This window comes from Lissotriton vulgaris, unplaced genomic scaffold (assembly GCF_964263255.1).
Source record: "Lissotriton vulgaris unplaced genomic scaffold, aLisVul1.2 SCAFFOLD_442, whole genome shotgun sequence".
Taxonomy (NCBI): Eukaryota; Metazoa; Chordata; class Amphibia; order Caudata; family Salamandridae; genus Lissotriton; species Lissotriton vulgaris.
In genome coordinates this window covers 104938-121956 of record NW_028255431.1, presented here as the reverse complement: position 1 = coordinate 121956, position 17019 = coordinate 104938, and the positions used below count along the sequence as shown (strand labels likewise).

General features: G+C 48.2%; 1 pseudogene; it reads right to left on the bottom strand.

Annotated features, from left to right (window-relative positions):
• Positions 1–8304: 8304 nt before the first annotated feature.
• On the bottom strand, positions 8305–9487 carry LOC147659124 (uncharacterized; annotated as a pseudogene).
• Between the last annotated feature and the right edge of the window lie 7532 nt (positions 9488–17019).

Here is a 17019-nt window from a genome sequence, read left to right as displayed (position 1 = left end):
CATCCATAATAGCCACCACATTCTTGCCCGATTGAAGGGGTCCGTAGAAGTCCATGGCTAGTTCTTGCCAGATTCCATTTGGTAGTTTAGTCATTTGAAGCGGGGCCGGGGGTGTTCCACGGCTGACTAGTTGATACTGGGGGCAGTCTTTGAGGGTGGCCTCCACCATGGAATCAAGCAGCGGGAACCAGACTCGTTCACAGAGATTTCTTTTGGTTGCAACCACTCCCCGGTGACCTTCATGAGCCAGGTTGATGACTCCTTGTCGTAACTGCCTCGGGATGACAATCCGATGGTCTCTCAGGAGGAGCCCCTTCGAGGTGGCAGATAGCTCTTTGCAGATGTGTCTGAACGCCTGCATTTCTTGGCGGACCTGAGGATCGGTCTTCTCTTCCTCACTGTCGTGTCTCCATCGATGGGTGCGCAGTCAACGCATGACTTTCTGGAGAATGCCATCTTGGGAAGTGGCTTCCTGGATTACCTCTAAGGGAATGGCCGGAGGTCGGGCTGATCCTACTACAAAATGGATGTATTCTTCAGCAATTGACGGAGGCGAGGCCTGGGATTCCTGAGGGTGTTGGGACATGTAGTCCGCAGGATTCTCCCCTTTCACTGGTTTGTGGATGATTGTGTATGTGTATTCCTGTAGGCGCAGGCCCCAACGTTCTATCCTAGGTGGCATTTTGGTATGGGGGTTGCCAAATATGGTGACCAACGCCTGATGATCTGTTATCATGGTGAAATGCTTACCATAGATGAAGACGTGAAAGTGCTCACAAGCCCAGACAACTGCAAGACTCTCCTTCTCTGGTTGAGAATAGGCCTTTTCTGTTTCAGTCAAACTGCGACTGGCGTAGGCCACGATGTGCTGTTGATCATTGTCTTTGTCATACTGGGCCAAGATGGCACCCAGACCTACTGGACTGGCATCCACTGTTATTTCAGTCTTTCTTTTGGGGCTAAAGTATGCCAGATTGTCTGTAGCCTCAACAGCCTGTTTGATTTCCCGGAAGGCCCTCTCACATTGGGAACTCCACGCAAAAGGTTGTCCTTGCTTGGTGAGAGCTCTCAGGGGATGACTGATGGTGGCATAGTCTTTGATATATCTGGCACAATAGCTCGCCATACCCAGAAAGGAACGAATGTTGCTGACATCTTGGGGATTCTTGGTGGCGTTGAGTGCAGCCACTTTCTCCGGGTCAGGCTTCATGCCTGCTCCCGAAAACACATGGCCAAAGAACTTGAGAGTGGATTGGTGGAACTCATACTTGTCTTTATTTAGAGTCAAGTTGGCCTCCAGGAGAGCATGGCATACTCGATCCAGCGCCTTATCATGCTCCTGCGTGTTTGACCCATATACCAGGATGTCATCACTGTAATTCAGCGAGTTGGGTATGTGTCTGATGGTCTGTCGAATCATTTCTTGAAAGATTTCAGCTGCTGATGAAATGCCGAAACTTAGTCTCTTGTATCTAAACAGACCTAAATGTGTAGCGAAAGTCGTTATATATCTTGATTTTTCATGGAGTTCCAGCTGGTGATAGCCCTTGTTCAGATCAAGTTTGGAAAATACCCTGGCTCCATTCAAGGCGGTTATCATGTCACTCAGGTGGGGTCCTGGGTGACGCTCTCTCTCTATGGCAGTATTAGGAAGTCTCATGTCTACGCATAGGCGCACTTTGTCTGGAGTGCCTTTCTTTGGGACTATGACAACAGGAGACACCCATGGCGTAGGACCATCTGTCTTTTCAATAATGTCAGTTTGTAGCAACTCCTGAATTTCCTCCCCCACCGCTTGCTGAAGATGAAAAGGCATTCGTCGAGGGTGTTGAGCTACAGGGCGCACTTGATCATTGATGTGGAGGCGGATCTGGCATTTGTTCATTTTGCCTAACCCAGTAAATGATTTAGGGAACTTGCGGATTATGTCCGGGTCATCACTGACTCTGTAAAGGATCTCCACAAGGCGAAGACGTTCCGCCGTTGGCAGGCTGAGGAGGCACTCCGCCTCGGGAGCTTAAATGACAAGGATATGCGCTGTCACCTATTTATCTTCGTTTGTGAGAGTTGTTTCGAAATTGCCCAAGCAGGTGAACACTCTTACGTGTGCTGGGCTCAAGTGAGGTGGTGACTTCATCTTGTTATATTCTGTCACGGGCATGTAATTCAGGGATGCCCCACTGTCAAGCATGAACTGTGTCGCATGAGTCCCCACTTTTATGTACAGAGGAGGATACCTTTTTAGTTGATCAGGGTCTGATACCATGCAAACATATTCATCAGTGTAATTAGACTCTGCAGAAGTCGATCTGGACTCTCTCGACGGTGATCGTTTCGGTGACCTTCTGGTCCACTGAGATTCACGAGAGTCTCGTCTGGAGCGGGATGATCCAGAGGATGATATCGCCCGATCTTGCACAGCTTTGGCGTGGTGTCTTCTGGGGTCAGACTGTCGCCTGTTCGTTTCACCTCTCCTTTCTTTGTTATATGTTCCACACATTGCTTCAAAGTGGTTCTTGTGCCCACACTTGTGACACTGTTGACCCATCGCTGGACAGACGTCTGAATGCGGATAATTGTATCCACATCGATAGCACTTTCTAGTCCTGTCCGATTTCTTAAGAGGTTTGGCCTTCTTGGCTCTCCGGCTAGATTCATAGCATCTGTGTCCTTTGTGTTGATGATGAGAGGCTGGTCTGGACCTTCTTTGCTGTTCACCTGACCTCCTGCGAGTCTTGGTGCTGTGCGTCCAGAAGGCCTGTTCCTTTCTCTCACTTCTTCTTGTCTCCATGCACTTGACGTGTTCCTCCGCCTGATCATGTACCCTTGTCATTTCTTCTATATCGTCAAGGTTGTGGCTTTTTCTGAGCAACCTACTTCGGAGTGTTTCGGAGTGACAGCCTTCAATCACTCGCAGTCGAATAGCGTCTTACGTTGAGAACGCATCAAAGTTGCAGTACTGAGACAGCCGTCGTAACCTGGAGATGAAGGTGCTCATCATTTCTTCTTTGTCTTGACGAGCTTGATGGAAGACATATCTTTCATAGTCCACATTCCTTTTATGTATGAATTTCTTGTTCAGCGCTTCTTTTGCTTCGGCATAAGTCCCTTTGTCATCTTCTGGCAGCTCTTTACTCACTTTGCCGACTTCTTTGCCGACTAAATTACGCAGTGCAATGAGTTTCTCTCTATCCACAGTGACCTTTGAACCTTCAAGATAGTCCTCGAAATCTTCTAGCCACTCCTGCCATCGAGGGCCCACGCTTCCGCCAGCCACCAACATTAGTGGTTCAGGGGGACGCAAATGTGATATTCGAGGTTCAGTCGAGGTAGCCACTACAGCATTGCCATTCTCTGGCGGTGGATTCGACATCCTTGAGCTTGATTGGCTACGTCACCTTTTATTTTTACGGGTGCCAGTTGTTTTGTCAGGACTCGTTGTAAGGTACCACTGCTTGTTTTCTTTCACCAGTGCTTATTTTATTTTGTTTGCCGATGCTTGCATTTGCATTTACCAGTGCTTGTTTCACAGTTACCAAGGCTTATTTTGCATTCACCAGTGCTTGTCTTTGCATTTACCAGTGCTTGTTTCGCAGTTACCAAGGCTTATTTGCATTCGCCAGTGCTTATCTTTGCATTTACCAGTGCTTGTTTCGCATTCACCAATGCTTGTTTACATCTGCCAGTGCTTGTTTTTTGCATCTACCAGTGCTTGTTTCACATTCACCAATGCTTGTTTGCTGAAATCATGAGCCGCCTGACTTCAAAATGGCCACTTCCCTTTTACACATCGGGATTGTCCTATGGGCTGCCTGACTTGAAGATGACCGCCACTAGTGAAATATCGCCTCCCGCGAGATTTCAAATTCATTCATTCTCCTCGCTCCGATCCAGTCACTGAGGGTCCGATTCACAGAACTAACTTAAGACAAAATCCTAAACTTACTACTTTTGGTATTCACAGAAGTAAGGATTTTGTCTTAAGTTTGTCTTAAGACAGACTTAAGACAGACTTAAGTTAGGATTTTGTCTTTAGTCTGTCTTAAGTCTGTCTTAAGACAAAATCCTAACTTCTGTGAATACCAAAAGTAGTAAGTTTAGGATTTTGTCTTAAGTTAGTTCTGTGAATCGGGCCCTGAGACTCACCGGATCGCCGAACTTGTCAGCAGCACTGTAGCAGCCGCGCTCCACTCGCTTTCCCTGGAGCTTCTTCACGAAGGGGTCACGGTAGGCTCGCGATTGTGTCGCTTCACTCTCTGCCACTTCCGACGCCTTGCCAAGTTGCACGCATCCGGGGTGAGCTCCCGTTTTGGCACAAAGTGACTTCTCGGCAGCAAACTTATTTCAGCACTCACTCGGCAGCGCTCCACACGATCGACGGATCGTGGAGCCGTCACAGCTGTCGCTGGCCTGGGTCCTCAGGCGGCGATCTTCTCTGGGGGCACACGTGTCGCGACAGCGACTACTTCTCGGTGCTGCCCAGGGACAGGGCGCTCGTTTCCTCACTGTGGGGATGGCAGGTTACTTCATCCCACCCTCGTCGCCAGCTGTAGTGTCAAGCAGGCAATAATGACAGACACTACTTGACATTCAAGGAGCTTTATTAACACACTCCTTCCTCGTCCCTGTCCCTACTCTAACTGCCCCTTTCCTGTTCGTGCCCCGCCTCTTCCTCCACCCCATGAGTCCGCCCACGCCCAGCTACTAGACTGCTCAAAACATAACACATGGGTCCTTGCCTGTCCTGCTCTGTGTCCCTCTCTGTCTCCGTGTGTCTCTGCATGGGTCCTTACCTGTTCTGCTCTCTGTCCCTCTCTGTATCCATGTGTCCCTGATTGGGTCCTTACCTGTTCTGCTCTGTGTCCCTCTCTGTCCCCATGTGTCCCTGCATGGGTCCTTACCTGTTCTGCTCTGTGTCCCTCTCTGTCTCCGTGTGTCTCTGCATGGGTCCTTGCCTGTCCTGCATCCCCCTCTGTCTACGTGTGTCTCTGCATGGTTCCTTATCTGTTCTGCTCTGTGTCCCTCTCTGTTTCCGTGTGTCTCTACATGGGTCCTTACCTGTCCTGCTCTGTGTCCCTATCTGTCTCTGTGTGCCTCTGCATGGTTCCTTACCTGTTCTGCTCTGTGTCCCTCTCTGTCTCCGTGTGTCTCTGCATGGTTCCTTACCTGTTCTGCTCTGTGTCCCTCTCTGTCTCCGTGTGTCTCTGCATGGGTCCTTGCCTGTCCTGCTCTGTGTCCCTCTCTGTCTCCGTGTGTCTCTGCATGGGTCCTTGCCTGTTCTGCTCTGTGTCCCTCTCTGTCTCCGTGTGTCTCTGCATGGGTCCTTGCCTGTTCTGCTCTGTGTCCCTATTTGTCTCCGTGTGCCTCTGCATGGTTCCTTACCTGTTCAGCTCTGTGTCCCTATCTGTCTCCGTGTGTCTCTGCATGGGTCCTTCCCTGTCCTGCTCTGTGTCCCTCTCTCTCTCTCTGTGTCTCTGCATGGGTCCTTGCCTGTCCTGCTCTGTGTCCCTCTCTGTCTCCATGTGTCTCTGCGTGGGTCCTTACCTGTCCTGCTCTGTGTCCCTCTCTGCCCGACTCCTTTGGTATCTCTGCCCTGTTCCTCATGGTCATTCTGTCTTACTTAGGGGTATATTTACAAGGGGATAGCGTCCCCAGAACATCACTTTTAGTATGTGCAGGAAGGTGTATCTTCCTGCACATAAACAATTGCCCCACAGCTCATGGCAGGTTTTTTAGTGGCAGCACTAAGGGAAACACAGGGGTGCGCCGTATTTGTGCTAATACAGCGCATTCCTGTGTTTAAAAAAATGTCAGATTGTGATATTAACAATTTTGGCATATCACCGCGCTCCAACATTTTATTGTAAATATCCCCCTTAGTGTGTTTCCACTGGTTGTCTTATGATTGATTGTTTAATGGCCATTTTGTTATGCCTGTGGGGTTTCTTGGCTTTCTCTCCCTCAATCTGCTAGTTCATCAGGAGACTCAACTAAGGTCTTAAAAATTTGAAAAGTCAAACATTAAGTTCATGAGCTCAACAAATCTGAAGATATGTATTGCAGAGCGCTGCTTGCTCGTCATATGACGTATGGTCCTCATATCTAACTTTATAATCCAAGGGTTTCCCGTGAAACAAGAACGCGCGTGTACAGGTGACTTCCTACTAATAATGGCAGTGACGTCCACTGCCCCCCAAGGATGAGGCTATATTCTGTCTCGAAGACCGTGTTCCTTTCACAGTAGGGAAATATGGAGAATCTTCCACGGTTACGGAACAAGTCATCCCATACTGACCTTGATTCATGGATTTAATATTTCTTACAAAGTACAAGTCGCGGGCAGGGATCCCTTGTAAGAGCACTTTAGAACTAGTCAATACGTTGCGGCATCCAATGGGATTTAGAAACTTTCCAACTATGGACATCCTTTACGGGTCACCAGGAGTCACAACTGTGACACATGCCTTGCCCGTTGTGACCGATGGAACTGCCTTTGGGACCCCTGGCCCAGGTTCAAAATTGGTGCCAAGAACACGAGGTAACTCAGCCCTCCTTATTTTCTGTCAATTTTATTGTTATACTAATAGTGAATAATATTTTATTGTTCACTATTAGTGTACTAAAACTGGAGCACACAGCTGGATGGAGAACTTTGATGGCAGTTCAGGTAAGTAAAAAAATGCTTTAAATGTATGTTGTGTGCGTGCTTAGGCATGAGGGTGTGTTTATGTGAGAGAGAGCGTGTGTATGTGTGAGCATGTGTGTATGTATGTGTAACAGTGCTTAATTTGAGACGGTGGTTTCTGGTGCTCGGCACCAGCACCTTATTGTCAACACCGGCACTTATGGCAGTCTGCCACATGGTGGGGCTGCTTGTCTAATTAACAGATGAGCAAAAGAACAGTTGTTTATTAACTGAATATACATTGATAGACATAGTAATACCTGCCACCCAAGCCATTTTTATAGCTTAGGGAGGCTTGAATAGTCTGAATTGTCACACTTGTAGGAGTGTGATGGTTAGTAGAGTGTTTGTACTGTCACTGGCTGCGCTGGCAGGGGCAATGGGTGATACCAGCTAAAGTGGCCTCCTGACAAGGGCTCTGGCACTTATTGTTTTATAAATTAAGCACTGCTGCAAAGCATACTTGTGTGACTGCTTGTTATGTGATGTTATGCTGCGAGTTTGGTCCTGGCCCTGGAATACTGAACATAATTATTGCCAAGTCAAAATGTGATGTTGGAATACTTGAGGCAATTCATAGCATGACAGACACCTTGGACAAAATACTACCACTGGCCACTGGGGGTAATTCTTGGCATAATGGACATCCATGGTAAAATACTGGTGCTGGCATACTAAAGGTAATGCATAGCATATAGGACAACCTAAATTCTGGCACATTTGAGGAAATACTTGGCATGTGGACAGTGCACCTGTGGTAAAGTGCGGGTACTAGCATATTGGAGGTACTTCTTGGCATATAGGTGGAAACCTGACACGTGAGAGGATGGTAGCCAATGAAAAATCCTGGCACTAACATACTGTTCGACATAAGGATCACTTATGATATATGGACACGATAAATGGCAAAATTCTGGCACGGGCATATTTTAATGTCTTTTTTTATATACTGGGGCATCCATGACATCTGGGGACACCCGTTACAAAATGCTGGCCCTGGCACAATGGGGGTAATTTTGTCATGTGGGGTCATTCATAGCACGGTTTGAAAACAAGCATTGAAAATGCAATAGGTCGCGCCTTTAATTAAGTTAAAACCTTTTGCTTCGCTAATGGTATTGTATAGCAAAGCAAATAGTTTTAACTTAATGAAAGGCAAGAAGAGACCTATTGCATTTTTAATGCTTGTTCGAACTGCACCCGGCGCTGAGCACAGGCAGGACCCGGCCCTCTTAAAGCTCTGACCTAGTTAAGCATTCTGTTTCATGAGGCACCAGCACACACAATATCACATCCCATCTGTGATTTATTTTGATGTTAGTTGCAAGGTGACATTGATATATGTATATTTACTGCAGGTCATATACTACCACAGTGCAGAGCCTGCATTTCCACAGTGAAAAGCGCAATAAGAAAAAAATCCTGTTTAAAGCAAGAATACCGACAGGTCAATCCACCATGGGCCGCATGTCATAAAGTTTTTTTTTTTTTTTTAAAGTCTTTGAATCACGCTTCATTAGCGAAACATCTTTTTACAATGCATAGAACCTGTTTTAAGAGTGGGGAAAGAGTTTCTTGAATTGTGAGGGTCATTTTCTTATTATAGGCACGTTTTGACGTCAGAATGCACCTATAATAAGAAAAGAAAATATATTTAAGGGAGATTAAGTGCTCCCACATGTTAAAAAACAAACACTCACATGGCATCCTGGTGAGCACATTCTTGGGGCCCTGGTGTCCCTTCCTGGGGGGACGGGGCTTCGTGTCCTCGCAGACAATCAGGTTCTTGAGACGCTGGACACGCTCAGGATCCGCGGGAGGTTTCTTGCCTTTGCGCGACTTGACAGTCCCTGTTGCCCGGGCTCTGGGGACCCCTCCCCGGCGCTGAAAACTTTCGTATTTAGCCAAGTTGTTGAAGGCACGTACCTCAGGAAAGGGCAATGGTACCTTTGGGGAGTATAGCACTAAGAGGGGATCAAAACGATCTGAACTTACATGCAGTTGCAGTCCTGTGGGACTGTCCCCCCTCTCTCCAGGAGCGGCATTACTGAGGGGCCCAGTATGGACGACCCCTGGTGTTCGATTGCCCTCCAAATGGAAATGTTTGGTGTGGTCCATAGGACAACTTACTCTATGCCCTACACCGGGGCCCGGCTTCCCTCCCTAGGCATGGGAGCAGAGGATGGCCCTGCACGCCCACTTTCGGGGGCCCATCTCCCATCCCTGGGGACTCTGGCTCCCTCTCTAAAGAGGGAATCAGTGGGGGCCCCAGCATTGCCTCCTGCCTGGGAGATGGGTTTATCAGTAGCCTCTGTATGGGCTCCAATAGGGGCCCTCCATCCTTCCATGAAGAGTGGGTTGCTGGGGGCCCCAGTACGGTCTTCCCCTGGGCCACTACCACAGACCCGAGATAAGGGCTCATTATGAACCCCAGGCGACCGACCTCCCTGAATGACTCGACCGGGTGCCGGGCGTCGGCTCTCCCCCGGGCCTCTGTCCCCTGCACCGGGGAAGGGATCACTCGAGTCCCTGGGGTGGCCTTCCTTGGGTCCCCTATCTCCTCCAGTGGGGATGGGGGTCACTTGATTCCCTCCCTCAGGCGCTGCGTTTCCGGGGATTCCTGCCTCTGTTTCCTTTCTTCGAGAAGGGGTCACTCGAGTCCCTAACTCCTGCGCACCCTTTCCGTGGGCTCCTCCCCGCCTCCCTAGGGAAGGGGCCACTGGAGTCCTGGACCCTGGCCCGCGTGCGACCCACAGCTAGGTCCTGGCTCCATGCAGCCCGGCGCGGCGCTCTCTCCTCCATGACCGAAAGCAGCAGCAGCTACAGGGACCAGGATGCCCATGTGAAAAGAAACCGAAAACAAACCTGGCTGAGGGGAGGAGAGACAAGCAGGGGGTGTGACTACGCGGGATCCTAGCGCACTGTGCTCTGAGATCGTGCAGCTAAGAACAGTGCGAAAATCTCCTACGTCCTCATCTCCCAGTAATGGCTCTATAAGTGCTTCCTTTCACCCACGCAGTGCGTGTGGAGCTTCACCAGAACATACAGATTAGAAACCCATAGAATTACAGTGACCAGAGTTTATGTCGCAGTCACTCTGCAGAGCGATAAGAAAGCAACGTTACTCATTTATTTCACAGGTTACAGAAAAGTGAGCAGGTTGGGGCTCTGGGCTTAAAATGGGAAACAATTCTCCGAGAGATCCGATAAAATGGGGTCATTATGCCGCATAAAAAGGCAGTGGAATCACGAGTGAGTCAACTCGCACATTTATTGTTTCGAAGAAAAACAAACGCTCGCCAGAAGGAGACTTTTCTGTTTTATTGCCGTCCCACTTGGACGGGCTCGGCCGGACTTCCTGCTGGCGTAAAAGGTTTATTATCTTCTTTATGGGGACATCTGTTTGGACCCATAAAGAAGATAACAAACCTTTTACACCAGCAGGAACTCAGTGGAGCCAGTCCAAATGGGACGGCTCTAAAAGAGAAATGTGTACGTCACTGGAAGCTCTTTTCCAATGGCTGGCCACCGTGTAGCATGAACGGTGATGCCAGCCAATGGAAAATAGGGGCGGGGCTTAGAGCCCGCTAGTGAATCTCCCCTGTATCACTAAATCTCACCAGCGATACTGTGCATGTGCGCAGTCTTACGCTTGGCTTCGACCTAAAAATGGGGTAAACTTCTGAGGAACATCAAGTTTCAATGGCTTGGCACACCACGAAAGGATTTAACTATTTAGTGAGTGCCCTTTCAGCGCTTATGACATTTTATCAAATCTATGTGAAAATTGTGCTTTAAATGCACTAATGCACACCGATCTTTTGAAACTTTTATTGGAGAGGAGAAGCCCTCTAGTAGAGAGATCTGTCTGACATGCTTTTCTCGTTTTCTAGAATCCAGGGAAGGTATTATGCCCCAGAACTTTCAAAGCTCAAGTCAACACCATAATATAGGTGGTATCTTATTAGATATGTGTCTGTATTGTGTTGTTATACTAATCATGGAATTATTTTGAAATATTAGTAATGCCAATTGTGTGATTCGGGTCATGTGACATGCGTTCCTGCAAGGGTCTTATGATGTCACTTCTAGTGATATCATTAAGGTCAAAAGTTATGCCACTTCCACTACCCCATGCATTTTGGTGAATCATCACCCATGTTTCCAGCATCAGAAATTAATTTAAAAAATCCTAAACAACATATGATATCACCTTAAAATGCACGTGGGCATAGCTTCTCTGTTTCTGGCTGTTCAAAAAGTATAGTAGTAAGAAAATTGTAAATATTTGACCTTTGGGATGGCAGCTTATGATTCCTGACTTCTGGGATAAAGGTTTGCATTGCTAGATAATAATAATCCACATTTGTAAAGCGCAAACAATCACCTGTAAGGGTCTCCAGGCGCTGGGGGCCGTCGGGAAGATTAAGCAAGCTATTGCCCAGAGTCAGATGGTGCTGGGCTAATCTGCTGCCGGCGCCGGGGATCAAACCGTGATCCCCAGATTCCAGCGTCAGTCACCCTGGCCGCGGCGCCAAACCACTCCCTAGATCAACCCACAGGGACTTCTGATGCAGGAATGGGCTTCCCTGCTGTAATTCGTTTCTTCCTCTAATACTGAGTGACAGTGGGGAAACACAATAGCAGCCTTTGCAGACTCTACTTCAGATTCCTCAATGCCACAAGTCCCGCCCTATGGCTGAACAGCAGACTAAGCTTCTACACCCCCACCGCCAGCTCCGCTCGGCCAGCCTCGCCCTCGTCGGTGTCCCCCGCATTCAAGGAACGACCTCCGGCAGCAGATCCTTCTCTTATCTTGCCGCCAAGACCTGGAACACCCTCCCTACCCACATACGGAAGACCCAAGACCTACTCACCGTCAAAAGACTCCTCAAGATCTGGCTCTTCGAGCAGTAGCAGCACCCCCCCTCCTCGCAGCGCCTTGAGACCCTCACTGGTAAGTAGCGCGCTCTACAAGTACTCTGATTGATTGATTGAATTAATGATTCTTGTAATGGGAAAGAGGGAGTACCCATCTTTTTAGGACCTGGCGAGCTGCAGCTGCTGTGTAGGTGTGGGTGATTAATTCCGTTCCGCCAGCGGTGTTCACTCCCGCGGAGTTATGGTGGTAAACCAGATTTCTGGCAAAAATCTGCCAACCTTTGCATGGTGGGTGGTTTTCTTGTGCGCTGTTCGTCAACAGTAAGTTGGCAAGTGCGGGGAGTAATTGGCATCCCCTAGTGTGATTTTTGGGCGCTAGGATGGCCCCATGCGAGATTTTCTCAACACAGGCAGTCACGAGCGGTCCCGACCGTTCCCGGTGAGAAAGCTGCCTCTCGAATAGACTATCTACTGGAGCATCAGCAATGCCCTTTGGCATGTCTTGTGTGTAGGAAGGTGGATATATGACTGTATGGTAACCCCAACTTTTTGCCAAGTGTTTTGCTGGTTTTTTACTTATTTGGCCTGGGATCCTGCTATTCAGGGCCCGGGCTATCTGCTCTCACGGTAAAACGGACTCAATGTACTTTAGGTACATACCAGATTCGGTATTGGGTCACCTCTGTGAATCCCTGTATAATGTACCATAGGTACCCAGGGCATAGGTGCATCCAAGGCCTACCAGGGACTGAAGCATGTATTATGCCACCCCTGGCTGGCCCTTCATACTGACACCACAGGCTGCTCACCCAGCCTGGGTAAGGTGGTGTAATCACCCCTTACTTAGATATAGTATACCTATATCTACCTTATATATAGACACATAGTAACCTATAAGCCACTCCTATGGCAGGCCTTATCAATCCTGGAGGCAGAGTGCTTGGTTTTATGTGAGAGGGTGCCCTAGCATGAGCTGAGCCCCTCTGCAGCTTTCAAAACCATCTCCTTATGGCTGTTCTATGATATAGCCATACCATATACTCTTAAGTACATTATAATCCTCGCGGTTAATGCTAAATTTGATTTGGCTTTATCTAAACATGTCGTGTAAGGTGTCAAACACTTTGGAATCCTACCCCCCGCCAGTCCTGATGGCGGGGGTAGCATTCCACTCTTCTGGAGGGAGAAGACATGTAGTTACTGCTTTACCCGGTTAAAGTTAAACAGAGCCTCAGCATCACAAAATGGATGCTGCTGCCATAGACAAAAGTCTGACCTCCTGCTGCTGGACGAAACTCCGGCAGGGGAGACCTGGACAATAGGGGGCATATTACCAAGCAATAGCGATAATTAGCGCTATTGCTTGGTTAGAGACAAAAATGTGTCGCCGACCTGCGGCGATTTTTATCGCAGATAAACCTTGGTATTACCAAGGTTTATTGCAAATGCGATAAAAATCGGCCGCAATGCATGAATATCGCTGAAAAGTACGCGATATTCAGGCATTACCGAGCTAATGCTCTTAGCCATGTTATCCACCTCCCATTGGATAACATGGCTAAGAACTGCTCAGGGCAGGTGTTAGCTTTTGGAGATATTCACGATTAGCGCGAATATCTCCAAAAGTTGGTAATAGGAGATAGCGATGTTAGCGACTGTTTCCAGTCGCTAACATCTTGGCACTCCCACTTTGCATGTCATTAGTGATACATTTCTCTGACATGCAAAGTGAGGCCCAAGATGGTCGCTATCTCCTACTAGTTGTCGCTAACTGGTGTTAGCGACAGCTAGGTAATAGGGAGATAATTTTATCTCCGCTTTCTTGGCTTAGGTTTCCTGTCAGGGGAGGTGCTGGCAGGAGTTAGTGTATTGGGGCAGGGAGGGCTGCATTCACAAATGACACTGCCTTGGGCAAACAAGGTGCTCCATGCATAGCCCGGTTCAAACCAGTTGCTGGGGCACTCCAGCCCTGCTCTGGTGCGAAACTGGACAAAGGGAAAGGGGTGTAACCACCCTCTTCCCAGGTCCACCCTTAGGAGGGACCTAGCAGCTAATCCAACTCCTTTTCTTAGTATAAGTATATTAGCTGTGTCCCTAGGGCTTTGGATTATCCTGTAATGAAACTTTGATACAGAACTCCTGGACCTTCGACATTCTATTCTGACTAGAAAACAGAAGACATCTCCCTTGTGGTCAAGGAGTGACCACCCTGTGCAAACAGGAACCACCAGTAACTTGCTGGTCTGCTTTGTCGATGCTCCCGCCGGAACCCGACAACTCAGCGACTCAGGACATAGACTTCCAGACATCTCAGACCCTGCTCTACAATCCCAGCAAAGCTGAGACCCGCACAGGACACGAGAGCTGTGGGACCGGAACTCCTGGACATCCTGCATTTTGCTAACTGCTCGACTCCCGAGGTACCCTCGCAATTTTGCATTGGGGCACGAGAAACCCCAGACCCGAGCACTATTTGCTCCAAAGCTCAGCCCTCCACACTCCATGAGTGCCACGTGGGGCCTGCCTTTGCATTTCAGCTTGATGTTTCTTCCAGGTTGCTAGCCCATTGGCTAGTAAGCCCTCTGAAGACTTTTCTTTGAACTTCAACTTCTTTCCTGGTTGCTCCAGGTTTGCTCCAGCTTCCCTGCAAAGGAGTAGCTCCCCAGACCTTGCTGGTCTGACTCGAAGCCAATCTTCCCTTCCTGTGTGGGTTGCGTTTGCCAAGGCTTATTGGGTCCAATCCGGATACCGACACCGCAGTCAACTAGATCCTTTGTGGGACAGCTCGAATCCAGCTCTTGTTCGACGTTGACACCTCTTGGTCCTCGTGGCTGCAGAGACAAGCTTCACCTCTTCACCTGAGATCAACACAACATCGCCTGGTTCCTTCCTGGTACCTTCCTGGTCACTGGCTAGTGACCCAGACTCTTTCCCCTCTGCTTTCAGGTTCTTCAGATCTTTGATCCACCCGGACACTCTTCACCTGGTCACCTGCAGTGCTTCTTTGCAGATCTCCATTGAAGTCGACGAAAAAACCCGACACCAAAAGACACCTATGCACCGGCTTCCGTGTGTGAGGTAACACTGGTCCACTGGTAGCACCGAGGTGCTTGGCCCTCCAAGGGTCTTAGTCTAAAAGGGTTCCATCATAGTTAAATCAGAAGTGTCCTTAATCTTTAAATTTGTAACTTGTACGTTTCCCATTATAAGGCAATGGTAACTCGCGACTGTGTTTAGACACTGCACGCGTCTCCCGTGGGCCTCCTACTTCCTAACCTTTGGTTGTTTAGTGTAGCCCTAGCGATTCCCTAGGCCTACTTTCTATTCCAGACATGCTTCCTATACCACTCTCTTAGTGTATGGTTTGTGAGGCCCCTAGGGCATTACTTTATATTGTGCAACTTATCGTATGCTAATTGAGTAACTTGTGATGTACTTTTACCTCTGACCTCATAAAGAGTGCAGAGGGGTTGCTTTTAGAATAAATACATATATATTTGAAATATACCTTGTGTGTTGTCCTTTCGTTTGGTATTCAAGGGATTACAATTGGTAAAACAGCTTGCTTCACATGCTCTCTGAAGTCTTAGCCTATTGACTGCTGGTCCATGCTACCACTAGGATAGCTTTCTATAAGGTTGACTTTACAACCACCATCAATAGGGTTCGATGAGACTGGTGCAAGGTGCCCACTAGAACTAGTGGACATCATATGCCAGGCTAACTTCTCACATTGAGGTGCTGGTGATGCTGATTTTGCAACGCAGAATACGCTCCCAGTGCTAAAGGTCTGCGCGAGCAATGCAATTGCTGATTCAGCCTGCCGAACTCTGCGGAATCTCATGGAGTCTTTATGTAACTCAGCAGAATTCCGTGGATTCTGCAGAGTGAAACTCCGCGAGTTCTGACCACCCCCAATTGCTGAGCCATGGGCTAGTGACCTTGAGCAGCAGGAGCAATGTCCATACTGTATTACATGGTTTCTACATTTCTTAATGGTCCAATGGCGATAGTTATTACCTAGAGAAGCCTACAAAATATTAGGTATGGAGATAGTGTAGCTGCAACGTTTTAAAATACGTAATAAGAAATTGCAAATTGCTTGACATCTCAACTTTACACACCCGACTTCAGGCCCGATTCTGATGCGGTTTGAAAGCTTCCCGACCGAATGGGTTTGGGAATGGTTTCCAACCTAATCAGATCGGGAGTGTCCAACCGACCGAGTACGATGCATCCGGATGCTTCCGGATACGATTTGGTTGGACTACGATTGACTTCAACGGGAGCCTTTGTTCTGACCGAATGCATAGGCTCCCACTGATGAAAGGGGTGGCTGGGAAAATCGGGCACCCTGTGGCGGGCACCCCCTGGTGCCTGACACTCTGTGCATGGCTGGTAAGGGGGGACCAGTGGGTACCCCCTCAGGCCCAATTGGGAAGGGTCAGTGCAGAGGGGCCCACTACGGGCCCCCAAAGTCTGATGCCTACTGGCCATTTGAGTAGGACGGCAAGATTTGGAACGGCTGTCCAAATCCAGCATCGTACTCGGTTGTTTGGAAACGCAACCTGAGAGACGTACAATTCTGCTTCTTATGGCTCGGTCATTATAAATGCCGCCAGGTTTGGATCCTAATATTCCTACTGCCTAACTCGCATCGTATTCGGTTGGTTGGAAAGACACATTCCAGATCCGATTTGGACGGAGCAAATGATGTTAGGAGGCCTTCCTAACCGCATCAGAATCAGGCCCATAGACTAATAAGTATTGCTGTAGAGTACTGTGGCCCTGGGAAAAGCAAATTCTCAGTGTGAAAATGTAGACTGGTGTAGCATCACTCCCTATACATTTACCATCCCTCTCTCTTCTGAATGGATCACTTTGCACGTGGCTATTGCACTCATGTTCGGGAAACATTACTGAACATGTGGCTATCCTGATGAGCAAAACTGAAAGTTGCACAGGCCAGATGTATGTAGCTTATCTGAGCTCACATTTTGTGAATCGGGCCATTTGTAACTACAATTTCTTTTTTATATGTACAAAACCCTAGTTTGCAATCCGGTAACCTATTACCGAATTGCAAAATGGGTTTGCGAATCAGTACTAAGAAGGGGCGTGCTTAGGGCGTTTCTTCCTAATAGCGATTTGCAGTGGTATGAGTGAATGTTTTACGACTAAAATGTGGTCACAAAACATTTGCATTTTACTGCCAACTCCGATTTGGTGGTAACCAATTCGCAATTGGGAAAGGGTCCACAAGGAACCCCTTCCCCTTTGTTAATGGTAACAAAAATGTTTTTTAAGAGCAGGCAGTGGTCCCACGGACCACTGCCTGCTCTTAAGAAAGGAAACGAAACCTTTCATTTTACATTTCGAAACACGTCCTATTTTCCTTTAAGGGAAATGGGCTGCATTTTTTAAAAAACATTGCTTTATTTAAAAGCAATCAC